At 43.1% G+C, this 23,433-nt stretch overlaps 1 long non-coding RNA gene across 2 annotated transcripts; it reads right to left on the reverse strand.

Moving 5' to 3' along the window:
* Positions 1 to 567: 567 nt before the first annotated feature.
* LOC134859415 (uncharacterized) lies at positions 568 to 6,415 on the reverse strand. Of its 2 annotated transcripts, XR_010165098.1 has the most exons (3): positions 6,401 to 6,415; positions 1,356 to 6,330; positions 568 to 1,000 (listed from the first exon to the last, which is right to left on the reverse strand). It is a non-coding gene; the product is annotated as an uncharacterized LOC134859415 (long non-coding RNA). The 2 variants fall into 2 exon arrangements; XR_010165097.1 differs by lacking the exon at positions 6,401 to 6,415 and having other exon boundaries at positions 1,356 to 6,388.
* Between the last annotated feature and the right edge of the window lie 17,018 nt (positions 6,416 to 23,433).

Consider the following 23,433-nt stretch of genomic DNA (forward strand, 5'->3'; position numbering starts at 1 on the left):
TTATTTCCCTCTGTGTAGAGCGGATATGCAGCCAGTGAAGCTTAAGCGTCAGTGAATGGATAACTTTCCCTGAGGGCTCCTATCAGCCTCCCTCAGAAAGCTTCTGACACTCAACCTCCTAACCACATACACACTCACACACATGCCTGTAGCGTTTGCTTAATGCTAATTTGGCCAGTGGCAACCTTGCTGATTGGGTCATTAGTTGCTCCCTAATGTCCTGTCAGAGGTTTCATTTCCTGTGCCCTCTGTGGGTTAATGAGGTGTACGACAGTTTGTAGCTGGGGGTGGGCTGTTAGGACGGTTTATTCTGCCCATGTTTTCTCTTCTGCTCGGCTTCATTTGCATGGAAGAAGGAGGCAAGCTTCTGAACTGTGCATAGTCGCCCAAACAGCGCCTAGAGAATGACAGCCAGCAGAGAATAGTTGATTTGGGCCAATTAGGTCATCCAAACGGCTAGGAGACAGCGATGGATAAGAGGTCATTAAGTGAGAAGAAAGTGTTCCTTTCCAAACAGAGAGGTGTAAAAGAGATAGCCAGCTCACACACAGGAGGAAAAAACATCCATCATTTTTAAGTAATTTTATTTCCTAAATCTAATCACTCATTTGACAAATAGGATTTATTTTTTTTGCAAGTATGATATGAGTCTAACATGAAACGTTTTAAAAACGGAAAAAATCCAAACAATCCCCCGGTTCTCCCCCGGCAGATATGTACAAGTTTGCCATCGGGTTGCTGGTTTGTCTAAAGAAACACAATATACCCACCCCTAAATCTCTGATCAAGACTCAACCATTAACACCTTCATCCACACCTGGAGACTCAATCTACGACATGATGATGACGACGACGACGACGACGACGACGATGGTAATGATGATGATGATGATGATGATAACGACGACGACGACGATGATGGTAATGATGATGATGATGATGATGATGATGATGATAATGATGACGACGACGACGATGAAAGCACCTATTATGAGTTGCTCTGATAAAAACAAAAATGATTTAATGAACTTGTTAATTAGAGAGCTTTACAGGTGCAGGTAGGTGGGTTTTCTTTAATAGTCCACCAGAAAGTGAATATTAACACATTTTCAATAATGTCAAATCTATTTATTTTAAGTCAAGGGGAATCTGTCATCATTAAAATAGTAATTTTTTCCCCTACATCCTTTAATCTTGGCGGAAGAAACAAAAAAACAATGAAATCAAAGTTAATATATAGATAATATTTTATCATGCAAACACCCACAAACGTATATTTTTAAATGTGTGTGTCTGGTATTAATAGAAAACACACAATACACTGACTAGTGATAATTGGTATCTCCATTACTGACCTCGGACAGAGCTGGCGAGCTGCTTGCCTTCACTATCACTGTCCTGACTCCAGCACCATGATATCCATCCCATTGTTCAAGAAACAAAGCAAATAAGCACATTATTACAATTTTGAATTATTCATTTATAATGGTTCACTGGTATAAAGACAAAGATATTCACTTTCTTTTGATAAAAGTTGCTTTGATATTCAATTTTCAGAGAATGGTGAGTTGAAGTTGAAAAGAGGATTCTATCTGCTCATCAGAGGGAAGCAGCATCCACCTTTCCTGAGGATTAGACCTCTTTCATCATCCACTCTGTGCTGCTGACTGTAATGGGCGGTAATTATGTGTGATTAAACCTTCCTGAATGTGCCTACCAAAAGCAAATGCAACATTACACTAAATCCTATCACTTTGACAGTTTGCAGAGCATATTTCAGATTTGGGGGGGCTGCTTAAAATACTATATGTATTGTATATTCAGATAGTCAGATCATCCCGACACAATATGTATAGAATCTCCATTGAGTGAGTTCCATATCTGTGTTAGAATGCAAATATGCATGTTGCAGCCTTCATAATGGGACATGTGACAACATGTATGCATGCGGCCTCTTTGGATAATTGCTATCATTTCAATATTAATGTGGATCCCTTGTCTGCAGTAGAGGGCCATGCTAGAGCCTTTGCATGCAGATGGCATCAGACTGAAAATAAAGATCAAAGACAAGAGAAATCCCATTTGTTCCACTCCCTGTGTAATGCCAAGGCTTTAGGAGAATCTGCCTGCTCGATTTTTGTGCTCAAAAAGAGGAGCTGAATGTAAGATGTGGCTGGCACAGATGGCAGCAGCTGATATACAGCCAGTTAGAATGAGAACACACTCTCTGGCTGCTGCCGGCCAGGCTTCACTCTGCTTCTCTAGGACTGTCAGACGCTACTTTTACTAAAGTAAATGAGTGTCATCATTCAGCTCAACACAACTTTACTCACTTCAGACCGGGCAGGACTTCCAGTCACACGACAGCACATAAACCGCCAGAACCAACAAAATTCAGCATGAGTGTATTTGTAATGTGTAATGGGATATTTTGAAATCATCAGTCTGGAATCACATGGGATCCCGCTTTGGCAGAAAACACCATAAAGTACACTGAGTTGCTCATCCATCCAAACCAGAATGATTTGGTCAGAAACATGGTGTGCTTTATGGGGAATAGTCCATTCAATCAGAACTTCTCATCGGCAGGACATCTGTTTGCTAACTGATCCAAGACACCAGTCAGAGGGAGTGTTTATCTCCACCATTGAAGTTTGTCATCGGACAAAAGATTCATGGAATCGTAATTACCACCAGTTATAATTGCATATTTTCTTCAGGCACTGGGAGTATCCCTGAATGTTTAACATAGAACACACAACGAAGACATGCTCTGCATGCTATGGGAAATGAGGTAAGCAGATAGTATCATTTGGACTGTAGCTGCTTGTGGCTATTAGTCATAATCTTTTTGAATTTGAAGTTATATTACAATGAGGACCATTTGCATAGAAGGGGTCCATTTTGCTCCGTTTAAACATGTGCAAATACCACAGGAGCAGAAAGAGGCTTTTTCCTTGACAGGTTTACTATTTGTGTGTGCTTTGATAATCAAACAGTATCTAGTTTTGTCTTACCCATGCAGGTTAAGAGACTGCAAAAGCCGCAAAATCTTTTTGGGAATTGGTCGTTCTGTACTGTATGCTGCTATAGTTGACATCTGGGCATTAATAAAAGGCTGCGGATATTACTGTCATACATTGATTCCCTTCGCGCTGGCATAACTGAGGAGGAAATTGGAAAAGTAAAGTGTGAAATGAAGCTGTGAAGATGTGCTTTTATGGCTGGATGCAAATGAAATGTCAACACTGCAAACGCATTTAATGAGCTTTGGTCATTTTCACATTGTTGACGAAAAGTGTGAAAACTTCAACATATAATATTCATTAGACACTACTTGTATGTGTGTGTTGCGTTACCTTATGTAGCGTGTCACCAGAGTTTAAGAATAGGTACTAGCATCTGCATCAAACAAAGCATTAAGCCCTGAGCATCAGTGAGTATGAATAGTGAACTAACTAGACACCATCTGTTGGAGGTGTTTAACAAGCTTAACTTATATTCCAAATGTATAAAGTAAATACACACGGTCCAAGGTTCAGCTTTACTCTCATTATACAATACAGGATTGCTCATGGACACAACACATAGACTGATGATATTAGATCGGTACCAGTGATGTTCTGGTTTTGCTCCCTCGCTGCAGAGCCTCCTCTCTTCGGCTGCGCAACAGTTAATAATAATAATAATAATAATAATAATTCATTGGATTTATTTAGCGCCTTTCCAGGTGCTCAAAGCGATTACCATATTACCGTATTAGACACGTAACACATTCATACTGTGGACATACTGTAGGGTTCTAAATTCTATGGTAGGAATAGACTAAAAGAATCCAAGAGACTTCTCATCTAAATTTAACTGGATTTATTAATACAATGATATGATAAGTCTACAATGGACGTTCAGCCGAGGTCTTCTCCTTTAACTGGCCCACAGTCCACTACTGAGTGGTTAGCTGTCCACAGCGTCGTAGTAAGAAGGCTGATCTCAAACTTTTCAAGTTGTTTTCTACTCCAACGTCCAGTCTCGTCTTTTCTTATTGGTTAGCAGCAACTTGGTCATCTTTTTCTGTCTTCTTCTATTGGCTGACGTCGATGGAAGCGGGTCCATGGTATGTTCTGCTTAGCCTTCTCATGACGTCTCTGTTTATCATATCTTATGACACAATTCTTCTGAGGTTTATTGGTTATTAAACACTAATAGTATTATTGCAGCGTCAACGAGTGAGAGTTAGAGGCGGTGTGTTTAGTATGCAACTCCACGCGTCATTCTCCCTCTACTCATATATACGATATATTAGTTACATGCTAACTGAGGACGCTAGCAGCAGGTGCTTTAAGACCTGTAAGTTGCGAGGTGGAGCCTCCAATGATCAGATTTGTTTATCCAGCTCATCCCACAGATGCTCGATGGATTGAGATCTGGGGAATTTGGAGGCCAAGTCAACACCTTGAACTTCTTGTCGTGTTCCTCAAAACATTCATGAACCCTCTCTGCAGTATGGCAGGGAGCATTATTCTGCTGAGAGAGGCCACTGCCATTAGGGAACACCGTCTCCATGAAGAGAGGTACTACCTGTTAGGGAATATTTTGCTTAGGTGTTTAACCTTTGACCTAGTTCATCATTTTCTCCTGTCTCTATCCTCATGGCATAGTTCTTTGGCCTTCGGGTTGATGTAATCTCCCTTATGAACTTTCTCCAATTAAACGAAGACCAAACAGAGGTTATGGTTTTTGGATCAAAGGAGAAAAGAATAAAATTCAGCGCAGAGCTTCAGTCGTAAAAGCTCAATAAAACAAATAAGGCAAAAAATATAGGTGTAGTTATGGACTCAGAACTGAACTTCAACAGTCAAATTACAGCAATTACTAAGTCCGCCTACTATCGCTGAAGAACATATATAGGATTAAAGGACTAATGACACAGCAGGATCTAGAAGAACTAGTCCATGCTTTCATCTTCAGTAGACTGGACTACTGTAATGGTGTCTTTACAGGTCTCACCAAGAAATCTATCAGAACGCTGCTGCTGAGTCCTCACTAACACTAAGAGAGTGGACCACATCAGTCCAGTTCTGAAATCTCTACACTGGTTTCCTGTCGATCAAAGAATTGATTTTAAAATACTGCTGCTGGTTTATAAAGCATCACATGGGTTAGGCCCAAAATACATTAACGATCTCCTGCCAAATTACCGATCATCCAGGAGTCTCAGGTCTTCTGGGATGGGTCCGCTTTCTCTCCCAAGAGTGAAAACTGATATAGGAGAAGCAGCGTTTAGCTTTTATGCACCCACTATCTGGAGTAAACTCCCAGAATCCTACAGGTTGGCTACATCTCTTGCTGTTTTTAAAACCAGACTGAAAACGTATCCGTTTACCGCTGCTTTTAATTGAGCTGTTAAGTGTGGTTTTTATTTATGTGTTTCATACCTGTTGTGTTTACCCCACTGTCTACGTGTAACCGCGGACGTGCACACGGCCTAAAGTTATTCTACTGATCATTTGCCCTTTTTTTCCCCTCAAACAGCCAAACTCCTCAAATTCAATTAGAAACACGATACACTTGGCAATCACAAAGGGATCAAGACAAGGATTTACTCCCAAGAGTATGATATTTCTTTATAAATATCAGACAAATTTAATACATAACAAAACACTATTTCAACCAGTAAAAGCAACAATTTATGAAGAATTCATCCACAACAAGAATATTATTTAAAATGGTATCCAGTCTAGAAAACTGACTAAACGAGCGCAGACAATTACTGTTTAGAGTGGGGAAGCAAGCAGGTGAAATCTAAAGATTTACTCACCGCCACTCACATGTGCCCTGTACAGACACAGCAAATTGAAAAGAAAGGGATAAATTAAGAAAGGTGCAAAAATAACTAAACACACACACACTTAAGGGGCAGTGAAGTGCACGTGAGGGCCTAACACCGCTGAATCCCAACTCCCAAGGCGGCTGCTCACGTCAGGGTCTGGATCCCCCGTAAAAGACACAAAACACAACAGTATCAGCTCATTGGATACAGATTTATACAGATAATAAAAACACTAACTCTTGGGAGATTAGAAATTGGAACAACAATGTAAACAAAGGCATCAAAAACAAACTACTTTAACAAATCAAAACCAGGGAAAAAACAGCAGTGACGGACAATCTAAAAAAGAACAAAGCCCACGTTATAGAAATGCCGCCATAAACCTTAACTTTATAAAATCTATGAGCGCTCCTACCTTATGTATCTCGGACAGCGCAGCCCCTCACTAACCCACACAGTACCGCTGGTCTTGCCACCGTCACGGACAAAGCTACAGTCTGCTAGAGTAAGGTATAAAAGTCAACAACCAGAGCTTAACGTGCCACTACCTCGATGATTTTGGAGACTTACCGGAAACGTCTCGCTCGAACCGGAGAGAACTATCAGGTATCAGCTGTTTAAATATTGTTTAGCAAGTGACTGGAATGCGGAAGTGGGCGGTGCCGCTGTAGTGCAACACTACGGTGGCCAAAAGGTAGTTTATACATACGTTACACGTTACATTTATGGTTGGCTACATTCGCTTCGTGATGCCTGTTTTTAAATGCCATTTTTATAATGTGTTTCTAATACATTTGCTTTTCAATGTTGTCTATTTTGTTTTCTAAAGCACTTTGAATTGCTGTGTGCTGAAAGGTGCTCTATAAATAAACTTGCCTTGCCTTGCGGAGGGGCAGTTTGGGCTCTTTGTTGTTAACCATACTGTAGGCTACCAGCTCATGCTGACCTAAGATAGGTTTTATTGTTTTGGGACAGCTGGGCGCCAGTTTATCTGGCTCCAGCTGCTCTCGTACGTATATTCTATTGACTTAGATACAGTTTTAGTTAGATGTAGTGTCCGCTCTTATTTAGTCTGGCGCTTGAAGAATGTTAATTACCCATTTAGAACTACTTAAAACCTCTTCCTACACCTAGGATTCTTCAGAATTGGTCGGGCAACCACTCTGTCAACTCACAGCTGCAACAAATGTCAATTTTCCGGCCTTTAACTTCAGAATAAACCTTGAGTGTTTGCCATCAAAGTTCCAGCTCTCCCCTTGTCTCTCTGAGTTTCGTCTCCATTGCTTCAGAAGTTATCACACTACCAACAAGTTTAGGTAGGTGGTACGTCTCAAACTAACATCCACATCACTGGCATGACCCAAGGTTTCCCAGCAGAATATTGTCGAGAACATCAAACTGCCTCCGCCAGCTTGCATTCTTCCCATAATGCATCCTGGTGCCATGTTTTTCCCAGGTAAGCAACGCACACACACCCAGCCATTCGCTCCCTATGCGCATCAGTGAGCCTGTTCACCGGGTTTCCTTCCTTGGACCACTTTTGGTAGCTACTGACCATTAAAATAGCAAGTGTTCAGTTTTCATTTGTCTGGATGTAAATCACCTTTGGTGATGTAAACATCATAACACTTTTAACTGGTGTCCGTTGTGTTTATCCTGCCTGCATTCAGTTTCCGTTCACTCTCAACCAGTGGCGGCTGGTGGAGTTTTCTCCAGGGGGGGCTATAACTCCAAAATGTATATAAAAAAAAGCATGCATAAATGTACTAAGGTATCAAACGAGTGTATTTACATAAATGAAAACAACAAAAACAACATTATAGATAGATAGATAGAAGTGCAAAGAGAAACAAGTGCGATATATAGAGTATGTACAGTATATGCAGTTAAGAGTGATTATGTAAAGATAAGGGCAGTAAAAAGAGGTGGGAATAATTGGCATAGTATAAACAGATGTAGTATGAACAAATATACAGATGTGCTATATTACTATACAGAGGGCCAATATACATATATAATAAATATCTATCTATCTATCTCTATATCTATCTCTAGATATATCTCTATATCTGTCAAGTTATCGGGGATTCTTAACTTCTGCCCAAACTTGAAAAAGCCCTTGGCCATCAACAGGGTAAAAATGGACACAACTCAGACGGTTTCTTCGTTCTTCTTTCATTTATTTTACTAAGTCATCAGTTCGAATACGTCTTTTATAGATAGGTTGAAAACCTTTACAAGAAAACAAAACACAAAATACAGCATTTTCATAAAACTGCCTCTCATTACATTCACTGTTTCACCAAACAAACATTTCTCCCATATTTGCACTAGTGTGTCATTACAAGCTAACATTAGCACACCACAGTCAGATATAAATGACACTAACTAAAGCACTTAAACTCGCTTTAACAATCGAAATTAACATTCAAAAGATCTACAGATAAAACATCAAAACATGATCCTACCAGTAGCATCCCTGGAAATGGCCAGTTAGTTAAGCTCCCATCCTTCAGCAGTCAACATGTGCCTTGCAAACACTCACACATCACCTGTGCTACAATGACTCCGCTTTTCCTGGCATGAGAACTACTTCCGGTTTCAAAATAAAAGTTTATTTTCTTTTCAAAACAAAAGTCTCTTTCTAAGTTCGATCTAACAGCACACCTCCCACTTGAGCTCCTGGTACCAGAACCCAAGGAGGTCACGACACTCTTCTCTGGACTGTGCCGATCTTCCCTTCATTGCTCCTCCACTGGAATCAACACAACAAGACGCCTGACGTCTCTGTGTAGGATCGTAGCAGGGATCTTGCTGGAAAGCTTCCTCGCCGCTGAGGTTCTACTACCACGTTCTTCACGGGATGGCTTCTTGATCATGACTGGATAGCTAGGAAACGTCCTGACTTTGACGTCTCTTACGACTCCTTTCTTGTCAGGAAATGCACTGATCACTCTGCCTAGTTTCAACTGACCTCTTAAGGCGTTCTGATCCGCAAGCCAAACAATGTCTCCTTCTGCAACATTCCTCTCCTTCGTGTGCCATTTGCTCCTTACAAAGAGATTCGGGCCTGCCAATTGACACCACTTCTTCCAGAACTTCTTCACCTCTGACTGGATCACTCTCAGCCTTTTGTAGGGGTAACCCTCAAACTGGAAGTCTCCTGGGTCTCCTCTCAAGCTCGCCCGCCCCAGCAGGAGAGAGTTTGGAGTGATATACTCCACGCAATCCTCTTGGCTTTGTGCTCTTGCATCCACAGGCATCTCATTAGACATATTGGCCGCCATATACACAAAGGTCTGGAATTCCCCCCATGTGAAGACTCCATTACCACCTACGTTCTGGAGAGCTCTCTTTACAGTCCGCACCGCTGCTTCAGCTTCTCCATTTCTATGTGGCGAGTCTGCCGGATGGATCTTCCAGGACCACTTTGTGCCGTTCTTTGCCGCCTTTTCTTCCACTCCTGAGCTTTCCAGTTTCCCCAGGAACCGGTAGAGGTCTTCAAGGGCAGGTTTGGCCCCAACAAAGTTTGTGCCTGGGTCAGACCATACCTTGCTGGGGTGTCCCCTCAGTGATGTGAATCGTTGGTAAGTAAGCATAAATCCTTCTGCAGACATGTCACTGACAATGTCAGCGTGAATGGCTCTGGATGCCATGCAACTGAACACAATACCCCACCCCTTCAGCCTCACTCTCTTCTTCACCTCATCTTTCACTTCATATGGCCCGAACAGGTCCACGGCGGTGAACTGAAATGGAGCTGCTGGCGTGGTTCTCTCAGGTGGTAGGTCGCTCATTATTTGTTGACACCGTTTTGCTTTCACTCTCCTGCAGGTTACGCAATTGTCCACTACTTTTTTGACTATCCTTCTTCCCCTAACCACCCAGGCTTTCCTTCTCATCCTCAACAGTGTTCCTGCTATACCCTCATGATTGGCATTGTGGGCTTCTCGTGCAAGCAATGTAGAAATCCACGCATCTTGAGGGAAGATGGGCACTAAAGATTTATCATCTCTGAAGACCTGAATTCTGCCGCCGCAGAGAATGAGTCCATCTTTGTCCTTAATCACCACAAGCCTGTTTAGGGTAGTGTCGGGAAATGTAATGCCTTCTTGAGCTGCCAAGCAGAGAGCTCTGAAGGCATGCTCACAGTCTTCAACATTGAGCACAAGAGCTTTAGATTTTTCTTTTGAGGGTGATGCCTCCCACTTTAATTTCTTTGTGGTTTGGTTTTTGAGGCCCAGCCAGCTGTCAGCAGCCCGTCTCACCCAAGCAACGACATTCACCAGCCTGGACATGCAACTAAACCTCTTCACCTCCAAAAGATTTTTGATGGCTGAGTTGGAAAGTGTTACTCTCAGCGCAACTTCACCCCGTCTCATTTCTGGATCGGTTTCCGATGCATCAGGGCAGACAATCAGGTGGGTTGGGTTAACGTCATTTTCTTCAACCGAATCTTCAGCTTCGGTTTGGTCCTGAGTGGTGACCCCTCGGCATCTCTTCACTTGACCTCTTGTCATCACTGCTGAAAAGGCCTTCCTCTGCAGCTTACTGATGCTGTCCCTAGCGTCAATGACCACTTCCTCAGCTGACTTTATTGGCCATTCTTCTAATGGCCTCCTCAAAAACTCTGGTCCACTTTGCCATGTCTCTTGCAGATCCTTCAGCGCAGCCCCCCCTCGTAATGGTGTCAGCTATATTGAGGGTCCCTGGGATCCACCACCAGTCTTCAACTGATGCAGACTTTTGGATTTCGCCTATCCTGTTAGCAAAGAATGTCTGGCAGCCATAGCTGTCTCGGTGAATGGCTCCCAATACTGTCTGGCTATCAACTAGATGAAACCAGCGCTCTATCTCCATCCGGCCATGCCTTTCCACATACTTTCTCAGCCTAGCTGCAAACACAGCGCCACAGACCTCAGCTTTGACTGCATCTCCTTTTTGGTCCAGTGGCGTCAGCTTGGCTTTGGATTCCAGAATCTGATGTCTATACCTTCGTCCGTTTCCCATCTAAGGTATAGAACAGCTCCGTAGGACTTGTCACTGCCATCTGAGAAAGTGATAGCCCACGGTTTTCCCTTCCAGCCTCGTGGTGTAAGGCTTCTTTGAACTTCACTTGTCCCAGCTGTGCATACTCCTCAAACAGCTTGATGGCCTCGGAGAGTGGCTTGTCCCAGGTGTTTTGGGCCAGATTTCCACTTGCTGTCTCCTGAAAAGCTTTCCTAACGAGTATGGCACCTTTCTGCTTCAGTGGTGTGACGAGTCCTATAGGGTCATAGAGCCCAGCAACCTGACTCAGCAGTAGTCTTCTGGTGAGAGGATCAGGTGTATTTGATCTCACCTCCTCCATCAATAGGTCTTGGCCTGTTCTCATCTTTCCTCTCCTTCTGGAGAAGTTGATCGATGCCATCAGGTAGAGTTTGTCTTCCTCTACTACATATCCAATACCTAACGCCTTATTGTCCTCGTCTCTCAACTGATTTGGCAGGACAAATGTCTTGTGCGTCTCAGGGGGCGTCCTCGTTGTGGGGTCTGCTACTCCCCTTTCTTGCCTCCCACTTTGCATAGACTGGACCCATGGCTTCAAAGAAAATCCACCTGCTTGCAGAATTTCCTCGATCTCCTTGGTCACTTCGCTCAGTCTGTGCGCATCATTGTGAGATGTCAGGACATCATCCATGTAGCTGTCTTCCTCCAGTACCCTTCGCGCCTCCTCCAGGTGAGAAAACCTGGTGAGCCTTGCAGTTTCTCCCATAGCCAGCTGTGCTATGCATCCAGCGGGCCTGTCACCTATATTCACCCTTGTGATGACATACTCCCCCATCTCTTCGTCTTGCTGGTCTCTCCAAAGGAATCTGTGAAGATGCATCTCGCGTTCCTCCAGCCACACAGAGTTATACATCTTCCTGATGTCTCCTAAGGCTGCATGCACTCCTTTCCTAAACCTAAGCAGGACGGCCCTGATGGGGTTCAAGACATCTGGCCCTTTGAGCAGGAGGTCGTTCATGCTCACTCCTCTGAATCTTTGACTGCTGTTCCACACAAGGCGCACTGGAGTAGTGACTGAGTGGGGATTTGGTGCTACCAGATGACTCACATACCAAACTGGTCCCCTCCAGTCTTCAGCCATCTTCTTTGTGAGTCTCTTTGCAGCTCCGCGCCCAACCATCTCATGGACTTGGGCAGTGTAAGCAGCAAACCACTCTGGTTCCTTCCTGAGCCTTTTCTCAGTCCTTAAAAAGGTGGCCTCCACTCCACTTCGGTTATTGGGAAGGCAAGCAGGATCCATTATCCAAGGATACCTTGCATCCCAGTGTGGAGACTTGCTGTGTTCATCCTCCATGACGTAGGTAAGGCCATCTTTTATTACTTCAAACTCTCTTTCCTCTGCTAAGGTCATCTCCTTTCCACCAGGCTGGCAGCTCCCACAACGACATCCACCACACTTCGGCTCGCAGGCTGCACCGATACTATCCCATCTCCACCACTCAAGGAAGTCACGGTGAGTTGCAGCTGTATGCCTAGCTTCAACGATGGTGTCTTGCATGTGAACTGTCTTGGTCATGAAGGGGGCCTCAGCAGGGATCTCCTCATATCTGATAGCAGCTGTCCTCATAGAACGAGCAAAGTGCGTCTTCGACTCATGTGCCGTCATGTTCACCTGCTCAAACAGATCAGGGTGTGCTCCGCCCACCGTCTTTCCGAGAGGGCTCTCCCACAAGACGAGGTCTCCCACAACTTTCACCCTTTGTGGGGCGAGTCTCCCTTCTCTGTGACTAATGAGCAACTCAATCTGCTCAGGTCTCCTCAGCTCCTCAAGTTCAACTTCTGGAAAGAATCTCCTCAGCTCTTCAGCCCTGACAGCTTGGTGAACTTTGGCGATCTCTTTCAGCCCATAACAGACTAGTTCATGGGCCCTCTCAGTTCCCTTGGAGGTCTTGATTTCGAACCCTGAGGAGATATCTTCTTGTGGCTACTTTGGTAGCCATTCCACCCACTCCATGCACAACAAGTGTGATCTTCTCACTCCTAAGATTCAATCTGTTGGCTGCTTTGTGAGTGATGTAATTGGTGTCCGAAGCCAGATCCACAAGGGCTCCGATTTTTTCACCTGCATTAGCGGTCACTTCCATTAACATCATAATGACGGGAAGTTCTCTTAATCCACTTTCTTCGAGGAGGCTCACCTGGTGCTCAGCAGGACTGCTGACCTTCGACGAATTATTGGTGAAGGCCTTCCTGCACTTCTCAGCTAGCTCTGGGGTAAGTTCTCCCAAGAATCTCTTCTGTTCCTCAGTTAAGCTCTTTTTGTCTCTGTCATCTGTCCGAGGTTTCTCAAGTTCACGCCTCTTGGTGTTCCCTCTTGGACAGAGAAAGAAGTGGTGATCTGAGGAGCCTCTCTTTTTGCAGTCTACATTCCTGCACAGGTAAGTGTCTCTGCAGCCGTCATCATACTTATGACACCCTAAGCACTCCCTGCATGCACCAATCCTTTTCACAGCAGCTTCCTTTTCTGACAGCTTCAGACCTCTGAACTTCTTGCAGAAGAAAATCTTGTCCTTATGTTTCTCATCTCCACAGATAATGCATCCCTCTTCAGCATCCTCTTTCTTTGTGGCTTTAGTTGAGGCATATTTCCTGTTAAAGTTCCTTTCTGCCTTGTCTGACCTCTCTGGCTTGTCTGTGATTTGTAGGTGCTCTAGCCTTTCGAAGATCTCCTCTTGCTTCTTCAGAAAAGCTAATAGCGCATCAAAGTGGTTATCTTCAGTTACACCATTGCTAGGGTCCACCATGAGCGTCAGCCAGTCCTTCTTCAAAATCTCAGGAAGCTTGCTCTCTAAAGACTTCACCACCAGTGGGTTTTTGATGGCACCGGTACTTCCTAGATCTGTGAGGTCAGCGAGAGCCTTTTCGATGGTCTGGATAAGGTCTACTACCTTCCTCGGTTGATTCCCTTTAACTGGCTGAATCTTCTCGAGCTCTTCGACAATTTCTAGAGCAATGGCATATGTATTACTGTACCTATTTGCCAGCACTCTGAAAACATCATCAGCTGTGCTGTAGGTAGACAAGCGGAGATCTTTAACAATCTTTTCTTCCACACTATCAAGAAGCTGAATCTTCTTCACCTCTGGTGAACCGGTTGGCTCTCCCTGCTTCTGCAGGCTTTCCCAGTCTGTCCTCCAGCGGTGTAAGTCTCTTTTGCAGCCGCTAAACGTGGGAAGTTTGGTTGGCTTAATTCTCACTACTGGTGTTGTTGGTCCAGTGTGTTGTTGTTTCACAACAGTACCTTGCCTCTCCCCAGCTATTCTCCGCGCTCTGGCAAACTCACCTTTTCTCATGTCTAGCTCATTGTAAGCCACTCTCAGGTCCCTGCTTCGTTTTCGAAAGTCTTTTTCCTCTGCTGCAGGAATCCATGACTCCCAGGCTGCGAATGCATCAGATGTTCCTTTAATCAACTTTTCCAGTATGCCATGTTGTATTTCAAATCCTTCACAGTTGCTGCCTTCCACAGGTAGTGCATATGCCTAGAGGCCTTTTCTGCTTCTTCAAAAGCAGCCACTAGCATCTCCTCTCCATATCTGCTCCAGAGGTTGGCTTGAACAATCTGCTTTACATCATTGAACTTTTGTTCACATTCACTGGAATATTTACTTAGGTCTGCATCTTGCGCCGGACTAAGTACATCATCTTTACCTTCTTCATTGGCTGCTAGCTCTGCTTCTAAACCAGCCCGGTAGTCATCATTGGCTTCGATAACTCTTCTTGAATCGGCAGAGAAATTAGCAAATTCTTGTCTGAGTTCTAACTCAGTTAAATCGCCTGCTTTCCGACTGAGATAGTTAGCTTGCTTGGTGAAGGAGGTCTTTGCAACGGTCCTGTATTTCTTAAGCTGATCCGGAGTTTTGCTGAGAGCTTCTGTTGCCATCTTGAATTTGATGATTTCTTCTCTCTCTCTTAAACTCTCAGCTTATTTATTCAGGTTTACTGATTTTATTTCAAGCACCTTGAATATCCTTGCTGTTTAGTCTGTCCTCTGCATCCACACCACTGAAGCCGTTAATCTTCTAGTCTTGATGCAGCTCTTTAGTTAGCAATCAGCTTGGTTTTGCAAGGCACATGTTGACTGCTGAAGGATGGGAGCTTAACTAACTGGCCATTTCCAGGGATGCTACTGGTTTTCAACTGTCAAGTTATCGGGGATTCTTAACTTCTGCACAAACTTGAAAAAGGCCTTGGCCATCAACAGGGTAAAAATGGACACAACTCAGACGGTTTCTTCGTTCTTCTTTCATTTATTTTACTAAAGTCATCAGTTCGAATACGTCTTTTATAGATAGGTTGAAAACCTTTACAAGAAAACAAAACACAAAATACAGCATTTTCATAAAACTGCCTCTCATTACATTCACTGTTTCACCAAACAAACATTTCTCCCATATTTGCACTAGCGCGTCATTACAAGCTAACATTAGCACACCACAGTCAGATATAAATGACACTAACTAAAGCACTTAAACTCGCTTTAACAATCGAAATTAACATTCAAAAGATCTACAGATAAAACATCAAAACATGATCCTACCAGTAGCATCCCTGGAAATGGCCAGTTAGTTAAGCTCCCATCCTTCAGCAGTCAACATGTGCCTTGCAAACACTCACACACCACCTGTGCTACAATGACTCCGCTTTTCCTGGCATGAGAACTACTTCCGGTTTCAAAATAAAAGTTTATTTTCTTTTCAAAACAAAAGTCTCTTTCTAAGTTCGATCTAACAGCACAGTAGGATTTCTGCGTCTCTACCATTTTAGTTTGACCATCTGTTATTAAGTTATGGAATACTAAATAAATAAGTAATTCGATACCTTACCGTTACTGCGCTCATAAAGAATGATAAGAATAATGCGTATTGAACTGGTGTCATTAATTAGTGAGTTTATTTAAGGTAATTAGTTACAAGCCCCTTTTCCAGTTTAGAGCAATAGCCCCTCCAAATGTCTGTGCACGTCCCTGAACTGCACACAAATCTTCAATTGTTAAAATGAAGAAATAGCTAATCAGTGTAGTTTCAGACTCTGTAACCTCAGAGTGATAGGCATGAGCACCCCATTAAATTTCGAAAACGTACCAATGTTTAATCAAACCTTTTGTCTCTTCCCATTTCTTCGTCAGCTGGTGCTGACCTTTGTTGGTGCTTCTAAAAATGAAAGTTAGTGGCAGCACACAGCTGCGCTTAATGAATGCCAATAATGTAAAAGCTACTATCACCTTTCACATGTAGGAAATCCTCATTTTTGGGGGGATATTAGCTCAGATGAGAGCTAATTGGACCTCATTTCCAATTTACACGGAATGTAACAGACACATGGAAACAGCCTTATATGCTAAAGGTGTGTACTTGTTTTTGTTTTTTGACAAATAGATTCATTTGCTGTTTATTTTGTGGCTTGGGCTTTGACTTCCAGTGATGTCATGCTAGGCTAGCATAAATCATTTTAATCAGTCCTGCCGAACAACAGGCACAATCCTATTTAAAACACATTAGCTGGAGTGGTAGCTGCAGATCATATTGATCAGACACACACACACACACACACACACACACACACACACACACACACACACACACACACACACACACACACACACACACACACACACACACAATCAATGCAACACAAAACTTGCTCTGCCTCAGTTTTTGAAGACAAATAAAATGTTAAGATTCCACTCGTGCTGCATGTCTGAGAGAAGCAGCAGCCCCCAACCTCCCCAGCCCCAGGTCTCTGTGCACTGTTTTTTAACCACTGAACCAGACAACACAACCACACAAGTGCCTCCCTGCGGAATAGAGGGAAAGTCTAAGAATAAGGATGGGAGATGACAGAGAGATGGTGCGCTCTGCCTGCCTGGGGGTGGGGTGTGTGTGTGGGGATGTGTGCATGCTGTTTTGTTCATGGCCTGAGGTTCTGCAATCTGTTTGACGGTTTAATGTATCAATTAAAAATCAGTGCTCTGCCTCCTGCCGTGCCCTTCAGTCTGCCGTGTCCAGCTACAGGCAGAACTCCCATCCCTGGAGAGGGGCGGAGATTCAAACACAACGAGATGCACACACCCTGCCACTGACACTCGGCAGTTAATCCTGCTGGTGAGTGGGCACAGCGAGCGGCGGTTAAATCAGAGCAGGAGTCACTCCAAGTCCTCCTCGATCAATTCAGCTCAGCTAATGACGGTTTGTGATGCTCCAGCACAGACGCTACTTAAAACAGAACAAGGTGGACTCACTTCAGAGGGGTAATAACTTAAATGTGTGTGTCCATAGCACAGAACCACAGTAATTTACAATACAACCACATCTTCTTCTTAAGTGAAAGTAAAACGACGTCTAATATAAAAGCAGTCATTGTGCAGATTCACTGTGGTCCATTTCAGAATAATATCTCTGATATGTTTTATAATTATTGATCAGTAAGTGTTATCAAAGCGATAATGACTTGTTATACTACATAGCTTGTGATTTAATCCAGGTGGAACTAAAGTCTGATTTAAGGGTTGATTATATTTACCATCATTAATCCAAATCTGCCTTGCAACTAAAGGGATTAAATACATGTGTAGCCCAACCACTTCGCTCAGGACAGGTTAAGTAAACCAGGAAAGTACTACCAACATGGGATGAGCTGTGGTGGGATCTACTATAAACTCTCCTATCTAGGGTTCTCACTTTGGTCACTAAAAGCCCTCAGGTAGCACGGCGATAGACCGTAGATACTGCAAAATAATAAATCTCCCATGCAACTCCAAATATCAGCTCTAGAGCCCCCACTCTGATTACCATCAGAGAAATATTCACAAACAAAAATACCCGAACTGTACCTGAAATGATTGTCAATCTGTATACACTTTACTTTAACAACATGTCAACAACAACACATATTCCACAACTCGGTTCAAAACAAAATAATTAAAAGTACCCGGGATTTTAGTCAGTTATGGTCAGGGGTGAAAGTAGTTTTCATTTCTTACAGGTGCTACAATGTCCGGTGTGTCACTCACTGTATTATTTTTTAACTCCGTCTTACCCGGGGGGGGGGGGGGGGGGGGGGGGGGGGGGGGTGTATTCTTAACTACTTCACATTCTTGTGGGCCTACCTAAGTGTTCTATGTGAAAAAATGACATTACAAAATATTTCAGTTTGTAAATATTTTACTGTGAGTACGTTATTTTCAGTACATTTGGAACTGGACTGAAAAATGCAAAATGATGGAAAAAACTAAAAAAAATATTTTAAAAAATCAAAGTAGGCCTAATTGTCTTCTTCAGGGTGCTGGTGAGCCATGCCACATGAACAATTCAAAATGGTGGATTCCCTCCATCCAAACATATTAAAAACACATTCCAGATTAGTAACTTGACTGAAAAATACAAAATGGTAGAAACAAAAAAATATATATAAAAAATCCAAGTAGGCCTAGTTGTCATCTTCAGGTTGCTGGTGAGCCATGCCAGATAACATGCAAAATGGTGGATTCCCTCCATCCAAACAAAATATTTAAAACAAATTCCAAACAGGGCTGAAGTAGTTGTCCTCTTCAGGGTGCTGGCGAGCCATGCCAGATGTGGAATGTGCTGCTCTTCTCCCTTTGGCAAGCCAGGTCTTCACATATGGCAAAGGATTCCACTGGTTGGTTGGGGGGCCAACTGTACTGATGAAGAGAAGGTTTGCAGCATTTTTGGTCGTCAGTTTGCTCCTGTACTCAGTAATGATATTGTTCATCGCGCTGAACCCCCTCTCACAGTCTGCATTACTTGCTGAGAGGGTGTCTACTGCTATGCACAACTTTTTCATGTTGCTTGGAATGCTTCTCCCCCCACTTGCCTTATATTCAACAAATCCAAGGTGTGTTGTTTTCTCATTTACATGTAGAGTATGACACAAAGCCCTCACCTCATCCTCTCCATGTGTGGGATTGGCATGATCCCATTTCTTTGGGTCAAGGGCTGCCATTTGGTTCATCAGTGTGGTGTAACTTTCTTTTCTTTGAGCTGCAACACTGGCCTGTGCTCTGTTGGCTGTGGTTGTGAAGAGCCTCTCATTCAAACTGTCTGCCACTGCTTGGATGAACTTTGATGCATCAATGATGGGGGACCTGCCGACTTTTAAATCTTCTTCCTTGAATTTCATGTCTTTCTCGGCCTGACTTGCCTCAACTGCATGCTGTCCTGGGTATGTGATAAGGCTTCCTATCCTCTTGGTGTATGTTAGCATGATGTCATGAGCTTTTGGCAGAGTGATCCCCCTGTTCTGAAGTATCTCAGAGAGATTCTTCAGTTCCATCAGGACATCAGCCATCAGAGCAAGATTTTTCACAAAGTTGATGGAGCACAACTTAGAGAGCAAGCCTTGAAATTTGGCCCTCTCTCTGCCATCTTTTGTGCGGTCTTCTGATGCTTCACGGAAGTGCTGTGCCAGTGCTCCATAGGAATACCAGACTGCATTAACAGCTCGCCATGAGGAGGCCACCCATCGGACATTGAAGACTCTTCCGATTCTTCTCAATGTGATATGGAGATTGTGGGCGCACTCACTCAGCTCCCGCATGCTTTTTGGGGACTGGCTGTATAATGTGTACAGGGCATCAAGGATCGCCTGGAAGTCCTTTGTCCCTCCAGTGGCTTCCAATGCCTGAGCCACCGCCAGCTCCAGCCTATGATTCAGGCAGTGCCATAGAACTATATTTGGGAAGTCATCTTGGAGCAGCTTCCCAACGCCTGACTTCACTCCCAGCATCACATTGGCCCCATCACTGCAAAATCCAATAAGCATCTCCTGCAGGAGCTCCATTGTGAAGCCATTGTTGAGGAGACAGTGCATTATCTTGCCTTTGATGTGAGCAGCAGACAAATTGTCCAGCTCAATCAAATCTAAGGGAAAAGCAATGGGCTCCATCTCGCCGTCAATGCTGGCCTTTAAAAATACAATCAGTGTCGATTTGTGCCCCACACTGGTTGACGCATCAGCCAACACAGTAATTTTACTTTTATTTTCAATTATCCTCCTCACAATTTGATGTTTCATTTGAGTTGATACATGGTCAATTATGTCAACACAGACTGTCTTGCTGTGCAGAATGCGACCTAAATTGAGTGAATTTGCTTCTTGAAGATCAATTAATTTCTCAAAATCTGTAAAAGGCTTGTCATGTTTGGCAACAAAATAAGCGGTCCTGAACACTTTGGCAGTGGCCTCAAACGCAGACTCCTGGCTGGTGGCATTCATGTTTAAAAGGATCTCTTTCTGTGCAGTTTTAAGAATCTTAACAGCTTCATTGTGGGCTGCAGATTCTCTGTGCTCATGAATTTTTTTGCGGAGATGACAGCTGCACGGTCCTTGAATGGCCACATGGGGCGATATTCCCCTCTGCCCAATTGCTTACGATATTAACACCTCGAGATGCGCTGACACCAAGGCCCTTAACATCACGGCATGAGATGCAGCCAAGCATGCCATTTTGGGCATACAACCATTCGTTTTTTGTTCTGAACTGTTCAAATTGCTCCTTTGACCAAACAGGGGGGTAAGCGGTAGACCTACTTGCAGCAGGCCCAGCATCACTTGTTGACGGTCCTGCACCTGCAACGTTACTCTCATTCACACTTGCGTTCTCATTCACTTCCTTCGCGCAAGGGACTGCATGCACCGAGCCATCTGTTTTTCTGACTTTTTCCTGATTTTTATTTTCAATAACTCGGTCCTTTCTTTTAAATAGCTCGGTTATTCTTTTCTGCATTCTTTTATCTCTCCGTATCACAATGCTTTTCTTCACAGCACGCACTTCCTCAATCAGCTTCTGAAAACATTCCCATATATTGGCTGTCTAGTTGATACACTGTAAATATTTTAACACGTGATAATGTAAATATTACAGGGAGTGAGAGGGCTCATATGAATACTTTTTAGGGTGTCAGGAAAACGCTTGCTTACTTTACAAAGCATGCTCACATTTAAATCACAAGCTTACGGTCCTGTAGCCCACTAAAGCGGACGCTCTGCTCAGCTGTGCCCCCGTTACAAACAGCGTGAACAGCCTATTTGAAGAAGAGTCATTTATTATTTGTCCGAGTAGAAGACATGTCTCAGTATGCCACCCAATCACAAAAACATGAAGTTTTTGAAAAGCCGATATAACATTTCGCTGACACAGTTTTAAAGACGAGAGTCGAGACGACTTCATTCACTAGAACTAACTGCGGAGCAAGCGCGGGCAGGAGATGGAATCAAACGGAACGCAAGCTCCAGAAAGGCACCAACAGAAAGACCAGTGCCGCTGCTAGCCATTTTGGTGCCCTAAGCATAATTCCTTCATGATGCCCCCCCCCCAATAAAAAAACATTCGCGGAAAAGTTTAACTTTTTTATTACCAAACATATAAAACAATAGCAGCAGCAAACACACAGCAAAACAACAAACTTTTGACATTTGAAACCAATGCACCTCTTCTTGGCCTCGTGCTCCCGCTTGAACGTATTTCAGCATTGACCCTGCATTAATTTAGAAATACGAAGAAAAAAGATCAGTATAGAAAGAGACAAAATATTCAAATAAAGAATCTTATACCAAAAAAGAAAATAAAGATTTAAAACTGAAAGCATGCAACCAAGGAGCTCTCCCCCTTTATTACTTATATATCAACTATTTGATCAATCTTATCTAATCTAATATAAAAACATTATAGAATGAGTTGCAATATTGTACACAATTTAATAATAATGTTTGCTTTATATCATTCATAATGGATATTTTATATTTATATCTTAACAACAGGAATAAAAGGAATAAAAGCAAAATGATACACCTTACACAAGACTATTAAACTCTACATTTAATTGAATACAATATGGTTAGGAGGGCATTTTGTTTACTACAAAACGTTTTTCTATTTCACCGACAGATGTCGTCCATGCCTTTGCATGATATAAATGCAATCAAAACGCCAGTTAATTTAGTCATGTATCTTCTGTCACTCTCAGATATAGCTAAGCTAGCTGTAGCAGTAGCTACAGGCTTCACATTATCACGAACCCTTTTCTGTCCCATTGCACATAGAACACCTAACCTTATTTATGTGAGACTGTAGCCTATTTTGCTGAATTCTACCGAATGACAATCCTAAAGATGGCCGTGGGTTTATTATGCATTGGCATTGCAAACTCCAAAATAAAATATACTTTCTCAAATGCTATGTAAACTTTTCTAAATGCCTGGCTAAACACTATTAATTTCACGCCACACAGTGATAAATGGTCTGAAGCCAGAATTGTTAGCCTACCTAGTGCAATGACTGCTAACTGTTACTGAGAAAGTATTGGCCACCGTCACGTCAAAATAAACCATAAACTGTCTACTATTCAATATCTAAAGTAAAGTAACGGCTAACTGGCATCAGTTACTTGCAAAATGCAGTTATAATTTTTAACAGCAAAATCTCAATTTAGCTTGCGCCTAAGTTATAACACATATTTGAGTTTGCTAACATTAGCAATAACGTCAGCTAGTTCAAGGTGTATGCATAGGCTAAGCTTTACACTAGCTGCACATATTTCCCGTATTTAAGAAAGATTAAACGTGGACACTTACCTGCAAGTGATGCACGGGCATCATCTCGCTGTTTCCTCTTTTTTCTTTTTTCTGCTCCTGACTCCTGTTGCCTTTTCATTTCCAAAAATGTCGAGTAATCCAAAAGACCACTGACAGCAAGGGCACCCACAGGGCGCTTGGGACGCAGATTGTGCAGATTGTGTTTTCGTTTGTGTTTGTGTGAGTGGGGAGGGGAGGGGGGGAGGGGAGAGGGGGGCACCATCGGTACCTTTGAGTAGTATGCCTAAAAAGTGCCTCATATTTCTATAGTCTACTGAAATAATTTCGGCCTTATAATTATTATGACGATTTTTCATTAGGCTATTTTTGGTGGTGCCCCCTCGACACTTGGTGCCCTACGCACAGCGCGTAATGCGCGTTATGGGAGCGGCGGCACTGAGAAAGACCAAAATATATGGGATATTTGCAGACGTTTTGAAAACTGATTAGCCTACCATAGGCTACTGGATGGCTTTCCCATTAGTACAATTTAGTACCATTATTTCCAAATATTTTTTGTTGGGGTCTGAATAGGGGTGGATTTGAAAGCGTCAGTCGATGCAATTGGAAGCTGCGCACGCAGGAGATCCTTTGACTAATGACTATTTTAAGCAAGCCAAGCTGTTATCTTCATCGGAGCTGGTCAAAAATGACATATTGTGGGTAGCCTAGATATGTTTTCTTCTTAAAAGGCATGCGTAACTGCATTTTTTGGATTTAAAAAAAAAAAAAAAATGTATTCAACATAATAAACCCTTATCAAATCTTACCGGTGCGCCGCACCGCCGCGAAATCTTTTACAGGAACGCAGCACCGCCTCGCACCGGCTTACTTTCACCCCTGGTTATGGTACCCTTGTTGGCGCGCTAGATGGGGCTCATACTCATCCACACGGCCGATCCATAGACGTATGTTAAAGGGTATGAATGCAAACTCTCTCCCCAATGAAACAATCCCGCGTA

This window comes from Eleginops maclovinus, chromosome 23 (assembly GCF_036324505.1).
Source record: "Eleginops maclovinus isolate JMC-PN-2008 ecotype Puerto Natales chromosome 23, JC_Emac_rtc_rv5, whole genome shotgun sequence".
NCBI classification, from domain to species: domain Eukaryota; kingdom Metazoa; phylum Chordata; class Actinopteri; order Perciformes; family Eleginopidae; genus Eleginops; species Eleginops maclovinus.